The sequence below is a fragment of the Zalophus californianus genome, chromosome 9 (genome assembly GCF_009762305.2).
Source record: "Zalophus californianus isolate mZalCal1 chromosome 9, mZalCal1.pri.v2, whole genome shotgun sequence".
Taxonomy (NCBI): domain Eukaryota; kingdom Metazoa; phylum Chordata; class Mammalia; order Carnivora; family Otariidae; genus Zalophus; species Zalophus californianus.
In genome coordinates, this window is record NC_045603.1 from 29,546,087 (window position 1) to 29,560,344 (window position 14,258).

General features: G+C 35.4%; 1 pseudogene; it reads left to right on the forward strand.

The window, feature by feature from the left end:
* Positions 1-1,283: 1,283 nt before the first annotated feature.
* On the forward strand, positions 1,284-1,764 carry LOC113922973 (annotated as a pseudogene).
* The last annotated feature ends 12,494 nt before the right edge of the window (positions 1,765-14,258 follow it).

Consider the following 14,258-nt stretch of genomic DNA (forward strand, 5'->3'; position numbering starts at 1 on the left):
TAATCTAATCATCCTCATAAAGTATATTTATAATATAGTAACGATAAATGATTAATTGACTTGTTCATAATTTTACATCTTGAGGGGCATCATACTACTATGCCCAGTCAGTAATATTTGTGTAGACTTAAAAGTCCTCACTATTTTCAGGGTATTCCAATGTAAATAAGGAATATTGATTTAAACTCATTCATTTATTGAACAACGATTGATCTGGGCTTCTGCACTCAGGATAGAGTGAAGAGGATACACAACTTGCTCACTAGCAACTTTCTGTCTGGAAGAAAAAAAAACCTAAAATATGAATACTCTGAGTACAGTTTGTGTAGTGTGAGTGCTGTTACTGAAGACATAATAGGACCACTTATGTAAAATTATGAGGTCAACTAATGTTAATGGGAGATGGTACCTAATTTGATCCTTAAAGTCTAAAGTGACATTAATTGGTCAAGTGTTTCAAAATCACCCTGATTATCTCTATCTCTTGTGACTCTTTTACAAATATAAGATTTAAAGGTATCACTATGGATCTACTGAATCCAAATCCTTGAGGTTGGGTACCTGGAATATGTACTTTTGAAACTTCCTAGGTGATTTTAAAAGTCAGCTATTTTGGGGTGCCTAGGTGGCTCAGTCGTTAAGTGTCTGCCTTCGGCTCAGGTCATGATCCCGGGGTCCTGGGGTTGAGCCCAGCATCGAGCCCTGCATCGGGCTCCCTGCTCTGTGGGAAGCCTGCTTCTCCCTCTCCCACTCCCCCTGCTTGTGTTCCCTCTCTGGCTGTCTCTCTCTCTCTGTCAAATAAATAAAATCTTTAAAAAAAATCAGCTATTTTATTGGAACTATTAAGTTAGACAAATGAGAGGTAAAAGCCATTCTCAGCATAGAAACAGGAGAGGGAAGATGTGAAAGTATGATTAACCTGAGCATGTTTTGAGGATTGCAAGTAGATCCTTGGATGGCTGTCATGAAGAGTGTGACTGGGAACATGGTAGGAGAAAAGCTTAAAAGCTAAGCAAAAACCAAATGGGCAATGCAATTAGTAAAGACCATGACATATAATAGGTGCTCAATAAATATTTAGTAAATGAATAAATCAACAAATAGGTGAGTCATTATAACTTTACATGCCTTGGTCAGAGTTACATGTTATTCTTGAAGCTTATGAGGAACCAATGACAGACTTCAAGGAGGTGAGTGGAAATCAACATTAAATGAACACAAATGCAATACTGTAAAATGACAAAAAAAACAAAAGCCCATATCTTCATATCCCTTTTACGAAGATGGCGCTGAAAGCTAAGAAGGAAGCCCCTGCCCCTCCCAAAGCCGAAGCAAAAGCAAAGGCTTTGAAGGCCAAGAAAGCGGTGCTGAAAGGCGTCCACAGTCACAAAAAAAAGAAGATCTGCACGTCACCTACATTCTGACGACCCAAGACACTGTATCTGTGGAGGCAGCCCAAATATCCTCAAAAGAGTGCCCCCAGGAGAAACAGGCTTGATCACTATGCCATCATCAAGTTCCCCCTGACTACTGAGTCAGCCATGAAGAAAATAGAAGACAGCAACACGCTTGTATTCACTGTGGATGTCAAGGCCAATAAGCACCAGATTAAACAGGCTGTGAAGAAGCTCTACGACCTTGACGTGGCCGAGGTCAACACCTTGATCAGGCCTGATGGAGAGAAGAAGGCATATGTTCGACTGGCTCCTGACTATGATGCTTTGGATGTTGCCAACAAAATTGGAATCATCTAAACTGAGTCCAGCTGGCTAAATCTAAATATAAATTTTTTCACCAAAAAAAAAAAAAAAGCTCATATCTTGTTTTAGTTTCTTAAAGACTCTCTGGAGTTATGAACAGCATCAATAAGTGATGGTTTTCCTAATTCTTATTAATCTTCTCTTGAAAGTACTTAGACTTAGTACAACTGCCAATCAAATTTCACTAAACCCACTGACAGAAGAAACAATTTAAATATGACACAGAAAGGACTGACTGTCCTATTTTCCACCTGTTTTGAGAAATATGACATGTACCACAGGGGAAAAATAATCATCTTAATTTTCTGTCATTGTAATGAATAATTTAAACATATAAATGATACTCTGAATATTTTATTTTATAATGGAGCATATCACCTCTTTTGGTTTTGACAGCATGTCTTTTTCCCCCAAATTCAATTTTTGAAATGCTATACCTTCGAAGAGCACTTAGCTGATTATAAAAGTAGAAAAAAAAAATCCTCCTAGCCCTTCATGAATAGTAGGTAGAAAAAGAAAATAGGAAGGAAGAACAGAGGAAGGGAAGAAGAGATGACCAGTGGGAACCAGAGTCACCATGAACTTTAATTAATGCACTTTTCAATGTGCCTCCAGCACTTTGCTGTGAAGGAGCAGCTTAAGAGTTCAAGGTATGTGATTTAGTCATTTGGAGTGGCTTCCCTCCTTAGGACTGAAGCCATTTTAAAGATAAATCACTTTAGGTATGTCAGAGAAAGCAGTCTGAGAGAGCAGACGCCCAGGAGGAGTATGAAATTAACGCAGGACCCAAGTAAGTGAAGGACTAGGGGAATTTGGTCCTGCAAACCAAACAGGGCTGGGCCCAGAACAGAAGACACTGTGGTCATCAAATCTTTATCTTTAAGCTAGCTGTTACCTGGAAAATATGAGTTACCATTAGTATTAACACTCTATCTTTAAGATGAATCTCAAACTTCTCACTGCAATATAAAAGGCCTTTCTCAATTTGCCTTCAGACTCTCTCCTTCAGACATCTCATCTTTTGCCTCTATTCTCGTAAAGCTTTACAATGTTCTCAGCTACAACACATGATCTGCCTCTAGTTGTTACATCTTTTTATATGCTCTTCCCTTTGCCTGGGGAACATTTTTAAAAATCTCTTTTATACTTGGATAACCATTACTTGTTTTTCAAATATATCTGTCTTCATTTACACTAAAATGGGCCGTATGCTTTTCTGCATGTTCTCATAGTTCTCAGTGCTCTTTTTTTTTTTTTTTTTTTTTTTTTTTTTTTTTATAAAGATTTTTATTTATTTATTTGAGAGAGAGAATGAGAGATAGAGAGCACGAGAGGGAAGAGGGTCAGAGGGAGAAGCAGACTCCCCGCTGAGCAGGGAGCCCGACATGGGACTCGACCCCGGGACTCCAGGATCATGACCTGAGCCGAAGGCAGTCGCTTAACCAACTGAGCCACCCAGGCGCCCCTCTCAGTGCTCTTTGCAGATCAATTTATTCAATCTATTTAATTAAAGATGCTCCACTTTATTCTAAACTAAAACTATTCTAAACTAAAATAAAGATGCTCCACTTTATTCTAAACTAAAACTATTCTAAACTAAAATCAAAGGTGTTGATCATCAGTTCAACACCTTTAGGGGGCTGGTGGGGGATACAACTAGCAGAGGACCAGGTATAATAAATAGAGAATGGCAGAATTATGGATTTATATGTGGCACGTCCTTCACAAAAGAACTCTATTTTTTTTTTTTAAGATTTTATTTATTTATGAGAGAGAAAGAGAAGGAGCAGGGGGAGGAGCAGAGGAAGAGGGACAAGCAGACTCCTCACTGAGTGTGGAGCCTGATGTGGGGCTCAATCTCAGGACCCTGAGACCATGATCTGAACTGAAACCAAGAGTAGAACGCTTGACCGACTGAGTCACCCATGCACCCCCACAAAAGAACTTTAATACTCTGCTTTTCTTATAACTTTCCTTGACAAACAAAATACAAAATATAAAAAACAAAAATCGTAAGTCAAATGTAGTTTGTTTTATAGCTACTACTTTCTTGAGATCACATTATCATATGTTTCTTTGTGTTTTCATTTTACAACATAAAGCTGGCACAAAAGTGGGATTCATAAATATGAGTCAATAGAAAAAAAATGACTGAATGAATGGATGGGATTATTTCTGATCTCCAGGAGTCCCAACTTTCTTGGTTCCACTTATAGATATTTTAGTTAATTGATAGACTGAGAAGTGCTGCAGAGAAATGAAAGTATGTGAGGATGACTTTTAAATATTTAGTATCAGATAGATACAAGGTTAGGACCTTGAATATGCAAGTTACACATCTTGAGGTTCTTAACAAGAACTAGTCTTTAAAAAATACTAATTTCTAACCCTAAAAAATAATATGCTAGATTTCTAGCAATGGAATAATTAGTATTTGTTAAGATAGTTTCATCTTTCTTATTAAATTATAATTTTTAAAAGTAATTCTAGCAAAGTCAGGATACTATTCATATTTCATATCTCATATTCTCAAAAGTCAGCATTTTGGAAGGAAGAGTCAATTTGGTGTTGACTTTTTAATCCAACTCCTCTATATCCAACTTTATTTTGAAGATTTTTTTTATAATTATTGTAAATAGAAAACTATAACTAAAAATTTTTGAAAGTATTACATTTGAACTGGATATTGTTACCTGTTGAAGATTCTGAACGGAGCTATGTTCCCATCATAAAGGACAATTAGCAAATATTAAAGAGGTATTAACTACATGTTACAAAAGTAAAAAATAAATAAAAGGATTAAGAGAGTAGAAAATTGACTACCCCTAATCATGTGAGTCATGTTATATAATGCCATGTCTTTTGTTACAACTCAAATAATTTCAGGTACAACCAGGGGTATGCATTCCACATTTTGAAACTATAGGGCCCAAATGAAAACCACTGATCTAGCATAACTAAATTATGCTCTTGAACCCAATTCCAATACGTGTGTGCAGAGGCTTCCCCACACTGACAAGGAACTCTTGGACACTATCTGGGTGTCCTGCAATACAACTCAATTCTGACACTATTTACCTGGAGAAAGCGTAAGATTCCACAGATTAAGGGTTCAGTCCTACAAGACTACACGCACCCCTTTACCCTGCTCAAGATTTGAATCTCAAGTTCAGGTTGTTGTACTTCTGACCAGGTGGCTATAAGTCAAAGGTTCCCATGACACCCTTGTCAGGTTTTATTAGTTTGCTATAGCAGTTCACAGAACTCAGAGAAACCTTTCACTTACTAGATCACCATTTTATTATAAAAGGATATGACTCAGGAAGAGCCAGAGGGAAGAGATGCACAGGGCAGGATATGGGGAGAATATACAAAACTTCCATACCCTCTCCAGGTGCGCCACTCTCCCAGCACCTACATGTGATTACCAACCCAGAAGCCCTCTGAACCTGGTCCTCTTGGGTTTTTACAGGGGCTTAATTACATAGTCATGATTGCTTAAATCACTGGACATTAGCAATTGATTAAACTCTGTCCGCTCCCAGGAGATAGTGGGTGGGACTAAAAGTTTCAACCTTCCAGTCCTGTGGTTAGTTCTCCAGCTACCAGCCCCCAACCTCCCTCCTTTCTAAGTCACCTCATTAACATAGCAAAAGACACTTAGGTCCCTCTCAACACATAGGCTATCCCAAGGGTTTTGGGAGCTGTGAGCCAGGAACAGTGGTGAAGACCAAATATATATGAGAGATATATTTTGGTCATCTAAATGACCATATAAATATATTTCTTATAAATCACAATATCTTAATGACATTTACCCTTTGTAGTTTTATTATGTTGGCTTTTAGTTTCTCTTTTCTGAGAAAGGTATCTTACTGCTTAGACAGATAGTAAGAGTGGTGTAATGGGGATTCAGGGCCCAAGAGCATCTGAGCTCCAGGGGTCCCAAACAGATCAGGTTTGACCAACTCACCACTGACAAATTTCAAAGTCCGGGATAAGTGGTGGTGAAATAAGAAAGGAGTTTATTTCAGCGAGACCAACACCAGAAAGATGGTAGACTAATGTCTCAGAGACTGTCTCCAAAGTGCTGAAAATACTAGTTTTGTATAAGGAAAATGTGGGACAAAAGTCAGTGGGGTACTGAAACTTGGCAGTAAATGTCAGGTAAATCATTGTCTGGGGGTCAGCCATGTGGGGTGTGAGAAGAAGAACTTAATCAATTTAGGAAGTACAGACTGAGGTCTAAAGCCAGGGAGTTGAAGTCCTTTTTTTTTTTTTTTAAATTATGTTATGTTAATCACCATACATCACATCATTAGTTTTTGATGTAGTGTTCCATGATTCATTGTTTGCATATAACACCCAGTGCTCCATTCAGTACGTGCCCTCTTTAATACCCATCACCAGGCTAACCCATCCCCCCACCCCTCTCCCCTCTGGAACCCTCAGTTTGTTTCTCAGAGTCCATAGTCTCTCGTGGTTCGTCTCCCCCTCCGATTCCCCCCCTTCATTTTTCCCTTCTTGCTATCTTCTTTTTTTTTAAAACATATAATGTATTATTTGTTTCAGAGGTACAGGTCTGTGATTCAACAGCCTTGCACAATTCACGAAGTCCTCTTTAATTGAGACGTTATCTCCTTCTGAGTGTCCATGCACACACCAGAAACATAGGATTAATTAAGTACCTATGTAACTAATAAGAAAGGAGAAGGGATCTAGCAGAGGATTTATACCTCCCTTATATTCCCTTGATTGTTTCATAATGTGGCTACAATTTAGGTTTTTTTTTTTATTATTTTAACTTACTTTTTTTTTTTTTCTTTAGGGAGGGCGTGGGGAGGGAGAGAGAGAGGGAGAATCCTAAACAGTTTCCATGCCCATGTGGAGCCCGACACAGGGCTCAATCTCAGAGCCCTAAGATCATGACTTGAGCCCAAATCAAGAGTTGGAATCTCAACTGAGCCACTCAGGTGCCCCTTAACTTACTTTTCTTGGGAAACTATACATGTGGTCTTCCTTAAGCAAGCATTTTGCTGAAAGCACATTATGCATTTGCCTGTCCATCAGTCCATGATCACCTTAGCCATTTCCGGGGCCAGGAAACAGAATTAATTCAAGGACTCAGTGAAATAAACAAAGCAGATCATTAGTTCTATTGTTAAGTAGTACTAATTACCTCTCCTAGAATGAATGATTTATGAAGGTAATCAATTCCAAAGGAATGAGGTTGATTTACCCAGAATATACTTCCCTCAGACTACTTATTTCCTTTTGGTTATTTGATAGAAGCTGGCTATTCATGTTCATTTTAACCAGATTTCAGAGGTAAGAAAATATTGTAGGTAGAAGGAGAATGGAGTAAATAGGATTAAGCTTGAAGAAAAGCTGAATAGACACATGGTCTTGTAAACCCCAAGAGGGAGAAATGCTGCCACCAAGATGTGGCATTAATTTATTTACTCACAACAATTTGCCATTAGCTGACAACAAAACCACCACAGCAGAACGTGACATGCTCCTTCATTTCTAGGTGTTTGATAGACAAAGAAGATTCGAGCAGATTTTAGCTCCGTCATTTAGTCTTTTTTCATACAGCCACTACATATGCATTGCTGTGATGGCAGCAAGCACTTTATATCATAGTTTTTTCATACAAAATTCTGTACACAATAGATTTTTCATAAAGATATTTCATTAGTAATGCAGAGCAGACTTCTAGGCAAGAGTTTGACTGTAGCTTCTGAACAGGATATTTCAACTCTGCCATCTACTAATTCCCCCACTATTCTCACAAAATAAAATTTTTAGGATTTCCATGTATATCATGAAATATTTCATTTGAGTGCCACAACTTATCATACCATTTTCAAAAGGCTTTGTGGTGTTTCCCTCAAGGTATTCCACTGACAAAATGATTAAGTATTCTTGTAGTACTCATTCTCAATACCTGAAAATTTCGGTAAAATCCAAGGAGAAGTTTCAAAATTGAATTACAAAATACAATCTAACCTTAAACAATTGAAGAGGAAATAAGAGGCATAAAAGATTTTTTTAATTATCTCTTAAATATAAGCCCACATCACTATTACCTTTAAAAAAGATGGTTTCATAATTTTCTTAAAATATTCCCTCACTTTCACTACATGCGGGATATTTCAGTCTAAAGCTATATTTTGGATAGGGTAATTTTCTACATATAAAGCTAAAATAATTTTATAAGTTGTTCAAGATTATACCAAAAATGCAATTCATCAAGACAGCTAACTGATAAAACAAATATCTGATGCAAAAATCTTTTTCTTGGGGCACCTGGGTAGCTTAGCCGGCTGGGTGTCTGGCTTTTGATTTCGGCTCAGGTCATGATCTCAGGGTCCTGGGATCGAGCCCTGCTGCGGGATCTGCACTTAGCACAAAGTCTGTTTGTCTTCCCTCTGCTCCTCCCTCTACTTGCATGCTCTCTCTATCTCTAAAATAAATAAATAAAATTTTATTTTAAAAAAGTCTTTTTCTTCAAGTCTTTACCTTCAAATTTAGGAGACTTTAGGTCTCTTAAGGTTTTTACCACAGAAGTTCAAGAGACTGAGATTCCACCTTGAATGCTAAAATGTTAAGACTGTAACTTATAGTTCTATAATTTAAAAAACATTAAAAGAGCTCAAAACTTTATATTTACTCACACTAACTATTTTAGCAGTTTATCCCCAAATTTCCCAAAAGTTACCTATTCATTCTTTTAAGCATCTTGCGTCATGTCTGGATGGTAGAAACAAGCTAAATTCAGAGACTGAGAATATTTTTTCAAAGAATATCTTTATTCTTTCCTTATAGGCAAAAAGCGTGGTCCAGTTACCCCTTGTATTACAGTTAGGAATGTGTGTGTGTGTGTGTGTGTGTGTGTGTGTGTATTCAAGTACAAGTATGCATCTCTCTGTTTTGTTGTTCCCAAGGGGACACAGTTCCTCTCTGGGAAGAACTCTTTTGTTTCTAGGTGCATACGGTATTTTCAGGACGTTCGGCTTTACTCATCTTGAAATCATCTATCCTCAACTCTTAGGAAATGAAGTTTGGTGTGAGTACTCTTAGCCAAACAGGACAATATGTCAAAGCATAATGCTTCTTTGGTGGTAAATGATTACTAGGTAAGGTAAAAACTAATGTGAATGAAAGCTAATGTTATTTAGACACCTGGAAGTATTTTTTGGATTTCTTTTCATGTTTTATCATGTGCTGAATAAATTCTTGAGAAATGTATGCTCAAAGAACTTCAGGAAGTTTTACCACTTTCATTATCAAAGGTGCCAATATAATACTTTCAGTAAGACTCTTTCCTAAAAGTAACTTTCAGGCAGGGGGGTGCTGCTTCTTTGTGTTATACCACTGATCAAATCCCTAAAAAACAATATATTCTAAAAACAATCTCTAAGAAACAATTCTAAAAAGCGATCTCTCCATATTTTTAACATTTATATTTCACATTGGATATCAGCAGTGAGAATAAAATTTATCAACCTCAAAAACTTATAGTTTGATTTGAGTAAAATGCCACAGATGTTGACAATGAGTTATTACCGAAGAATTTTTTTTTCTTTTTCAAATTTTTACTTAAATCCTAGTTAGTTAACATATAATGTAAAATTGTTTTCAGGAGTAGAATTTAGTGATTCATCACTTACATATAACACCCAGTGCTCAAATTGACAGGTGCCAAAGATATTTATAAGGGTGAATTTCTACCCAACATTTCAAGAAAGCTCAAATTATGTAATTCCACAGAACTGATAGATATGATTTTGCTTTCAATATTCACAGATTCTGTCCTTGAAGATTGATTTGTTACTATAATTGCTCCTGATTTTCTGATCATTACTCCTTTTATAGATTTGGCAGGTCTACCTTGTGTGGAGACTAGAGCTTATTTAAATGAGGTAAGAGTCACTTTTGAACAAGGACGCATGGCCTCAAAGTAATGAATATGTACTATGGAAGTAAGAAATGAAGTACTTCAGAGCTAGAATAACACAACTGATATTTCAATACTATGCTACCTATCTATTTTATAGATAATCTAGCATATAAATCCTTTTTTTAAATTTTTTAAATTTTTTTATTTTTAGTGAGGGCAAAGGATCCATAAAAGTTAGCTAACTCATTCAAAATCACAAAGCTACTTGTGGTAGGCAGTGTTAGAAACCGGGTGTCTTGGTTAACAGGAATCCTTTTAACTAAAACAGTAGATGATTTACAGTGTTTACAGTGGTCATCTATCAAAAATGTAGTAACTTGTCCATACAACCAATCATCCAGTGGACATTATTCTGAACTTGTTTTTACACAAGGTTAAGTCAGACAAATAAAAATGTACAAGATATTTGATTAGTTTCGGGGAGAGTTTACAAGATTAAGATGTTCCAAGTAGAATGGGTTATTCATGAAGAAGGAGGCCAAATTCATCCAGGAGTTTGAAAATAAATAAATCTCCAAAGAAAAACACCAATTTTGAGTGATTTAAAAAAAGAATAATTTCTTCTATTTAAATCCACATCCAATTTTAATAGACTTAGTTTTCTATTATAAAGTACATTTTCATTTTCCCTAAATGAAATGATGTGATGTCCTAGATTTGCTTCACAATATTCTAGTATGGGTTACAATGGGAGGGAGTGCGGGCATAGAGGAAACAAGATTAGTGATGGATAACAGTTCAAGTGTTTTTATAATAATGAATTAAAAGATGTATATTTCTCCATGTCTTCTAATGTTATTTGGGTTTTTCCTAATCAAATACTAGAGATCTGCAGGGAATCATCTTACAATAGGCACAGACCCATTGTTTAGCTCACATCACATCTTCCTAACTGCCTTCTCCCATATTGGGCCCCTCTGCATTCATATTTTTAAAATGCTACCTGACATAGAAACAACATAAATGTCTTCTTATTTTGGCATTTGTTTTAATTTTTCTGTATCTTTCAGATTTTCCAACGGTAGGGTAAATAAATAGCACATGTTCTACTTACTCTCAGCCAGCTGTAAGATGTGAGAAATGCTGGAGATGAAAGCACTTTGCAATCTGTGAAGAGTTAAAAACATGTTAGTTGCCATTATGATAAGGGTCATGACAGTGAAGATGATGATAATGGCTCTAACACGTCTTCTTTCTGTTTTCTGTTTTATCTTACACAACTGAATATGCACTTTAAGTTATTAAAGCTGTGTTGATGTTGATCAGTTGCCTATAGCAATGTAGTAAATCAGTGGAATTCTGAATTTTGATAATCACTTTCATTTAAATTATGTGAACATTGGTAAGTTCCAAATCTGCATTTGAATATTCTTTGTTACACCTAGACAAAAGTTAAAAAATAAAGAAAACACCATTCTATTAGATCTCAAGATAGCGTGTGACTCATCTCAATTTTGAATTTTTTTTTTTAAATCCTAGAGTATTTCTGTCTAACTGGGAAGCTAGAGGCCCTCTATTAAAGATCATTATTTATATGGATGAAAAGGCTAACACTTGTATTAACTTTAAATTCTATCTTAATTCTTATCCTCAGAAGCTCAGGTACCAGTTTTTAAATGTGTTTTTCATACTTTAATTTATGGGAATTTTCTAAACTACCTAAAGTTTATTCTCAAGGAAAGAAAATAAAATCTTTTCCTCTATCCATTTCATGCATTACCCAGGTATCTTTCCAAATAACCGTAATTCCTTTATGGAATCAAACTGTAATAATAGCTATTCTACAATGATGTAGTGATACAATTGTTGACAATCCACTTTCACCACCCTCAATGCTACTTTACTTGATATAATGTAATATGATGAAGAGCCCGAATATGTAGATTTCACAGTGAAATCATTTATTTCTAATTTAAAAACACTAAGAGGATTATTATTAAAACTCGTATTTTAAATGTGAATTTGTATTAGGTAACAAATATAACGCTATTAAGGGAGATGAAGTGAAGTCAAAATAGTAAGACAGTGTCAAAGTTAGATTACTCAACCAGCAATTAGCTCCAAAAAATGAGTAGAATTTTTTTTAAACCTAAATTAAATAACTGATTCAGTTCACATCATAATTGTTACTGCCTAAAAGTTTGAAAAAAAGTTAAAAGAACTTGTTCTTACTTTGCAATACTATAATTCCCTTCTTTTAAATATATTTTTTATTCCATAACTATATGGTCAACTAATCTTTGACAAAGCAGGAAAGAATATCCAATGGGAAAAAAAAAACAGCATCTTCAACAAATGGTGCTTTTGGACAGCAACATGCAAAAGAATAAAACTTGCCACTTTCTTACACCATACACAAAAATAAATTCAAAATGGATGAAAGACCTAAATGTGAAACAGGAAAACATAAAAATGCTATAGAAGAACACAGGCAGTAACCTCTTCGAAATCGGCTGTAGCAACTTCTTTCTAGATATGTCTCTGGAGGCAAGGGAAACATAAGGAAAAAATAAACTATCGGGACTTCTGCACAGTGAAGGAAATAATCAACAAAACTAAATGCAACCTATGGAATGGGAGAAGATATTTGCAAATGACACACCTGATAAAGGGCTTGTAACCAATATATATATAAAGAACTCATAAAACTCAACATCCAAAAAACAAATAATCCTGTTAAAAATGGGCAGAAGACATAGACATTTTTCCAAAGAAGATATGCAGATGGCCAATAGGCATATGAAAAGATGTTCAACATCACACATTATCAGGGAAATACAAATCAAAACTACAATGAGATATTACCTCGCACCTGTCAGAATGGCTAAAATCAACAACACAAGAAGCTATAGGTGCTGGTGAGGATGCAGACAAAGGGGAACGCTTTTGCACTATTGGTGGAAATCCAAACTGGTGGCAGTCACTGTGGAAAACAGTATGCAGATTCCTCAAAAAGTTAAAAATAGAGCTACCCTTCATCCAGTAATTGCGCTACTAGGTATTTACCCAAAGAATACAAAAATACTAATTCAAAGGGATACACATACCTCAATGTTTATAGCATTATCTACAACAGCCAAATTATGGAAACAGCCCAAATGTCCATCAATTGATGAATGGATCAAGAAGATGTGGTGTGTGTGTGTATATATATATATATATATATATATATATATATATATATATATATATATATGGTAAAAATGTATATATGGAATATTAGCCATAAAAAATCTTGCCATTTGCAATGACATGGATGCAGTTACAGAGTATTAGGTTAAGTAAAATAAGTCAGACAGAAAAAGATAAATACCATATGATTTCACTCATATGTGGAATTTAAGAAACAAAACAAATGAGCAAAGGGAAAGAAAGGAGAGAGAAAGACAAACCAAGGAACAGACTCTCAACTATAGAGAACAAACTGATGGTTACCAGAGTGGAGGTTAGCAGGGGCATGGGGGAAATAGGTGGTGGGTATTAAGGAGTGTACTTGTCATGATGAGCACCGGGTGATGTAAGGAATTGTTAAATCACTACATTGTACACCTGAAACTAATAAAATACTATATGTTAACTAACTGGAATTAAATAAAGACCTAAAAAATAAAAGTAATAAAATATGTATGTAGATTTTAAAATCTAATTAAGATATTTTAAGAGACAAAAATTAGAAATATAAGATTTAAATATGTTACTATATTTTCATACTTGTATCTCATCTTAAATAACTAAATACATCTAATAGCAAAACCTCTACCACCATCTCATTATTTTGCCTCCCCAGAAACATTGTCTAATGTCAGCTTATACCCTTTATGTGCTTGTTTTTATACTCTTATCAAATATGCCTATCCCACTGACAATCATGTTGTTTAGTGTGCTTTACATTAATGGATTTTATATTGTACAGAGCACTCCATTCTCTAAGTTCCCCAAAATCATAAATAAGATCACAATAAAGTCAAATAACATGCTTAGCTAGCTCTATTCATAGAAAAATGTCTTTTAAGAAGCTCCTTTCTGTCACTTTTTCATCAAAAAGATATTTAAGAACAAGAAACAAGAAAGGTTAATATAAACATTCACCCTTTGTGGTCCTCACCTGTAGCCAAACCTATAGCTTTCACAGTCTACTAAGCAAGTAGTCCTTGGTTCTGTCTCCTCTTAAGCAACCTGACATTGATAGAGGAATGCATTAATGTGAGAAATTATTAGGATCTGATAAAATACATGTAGCCAAGTCAGTGACTTGGGATCATTAGATTCATTTCTTTATTTTCTGAACTAGTAAAATGAGTGTATGGGGAGATGTAGATCTGAAACCTGCTTCATTAAATTTCATTATATAACTGAAAAAAGAAAAAAGGGAAATGAGCTTACCAATTACAAATTGGTGCAATGTAAATGTTCTTTGGAAGTCAATTATTTGGAATTTGACAGATATGTTCCCATAGATACAATGTTATATACAACGATTATTACCCATTCAGCACAGGAAAGTCTAGAGAATTCATATAATGAGTACAAGG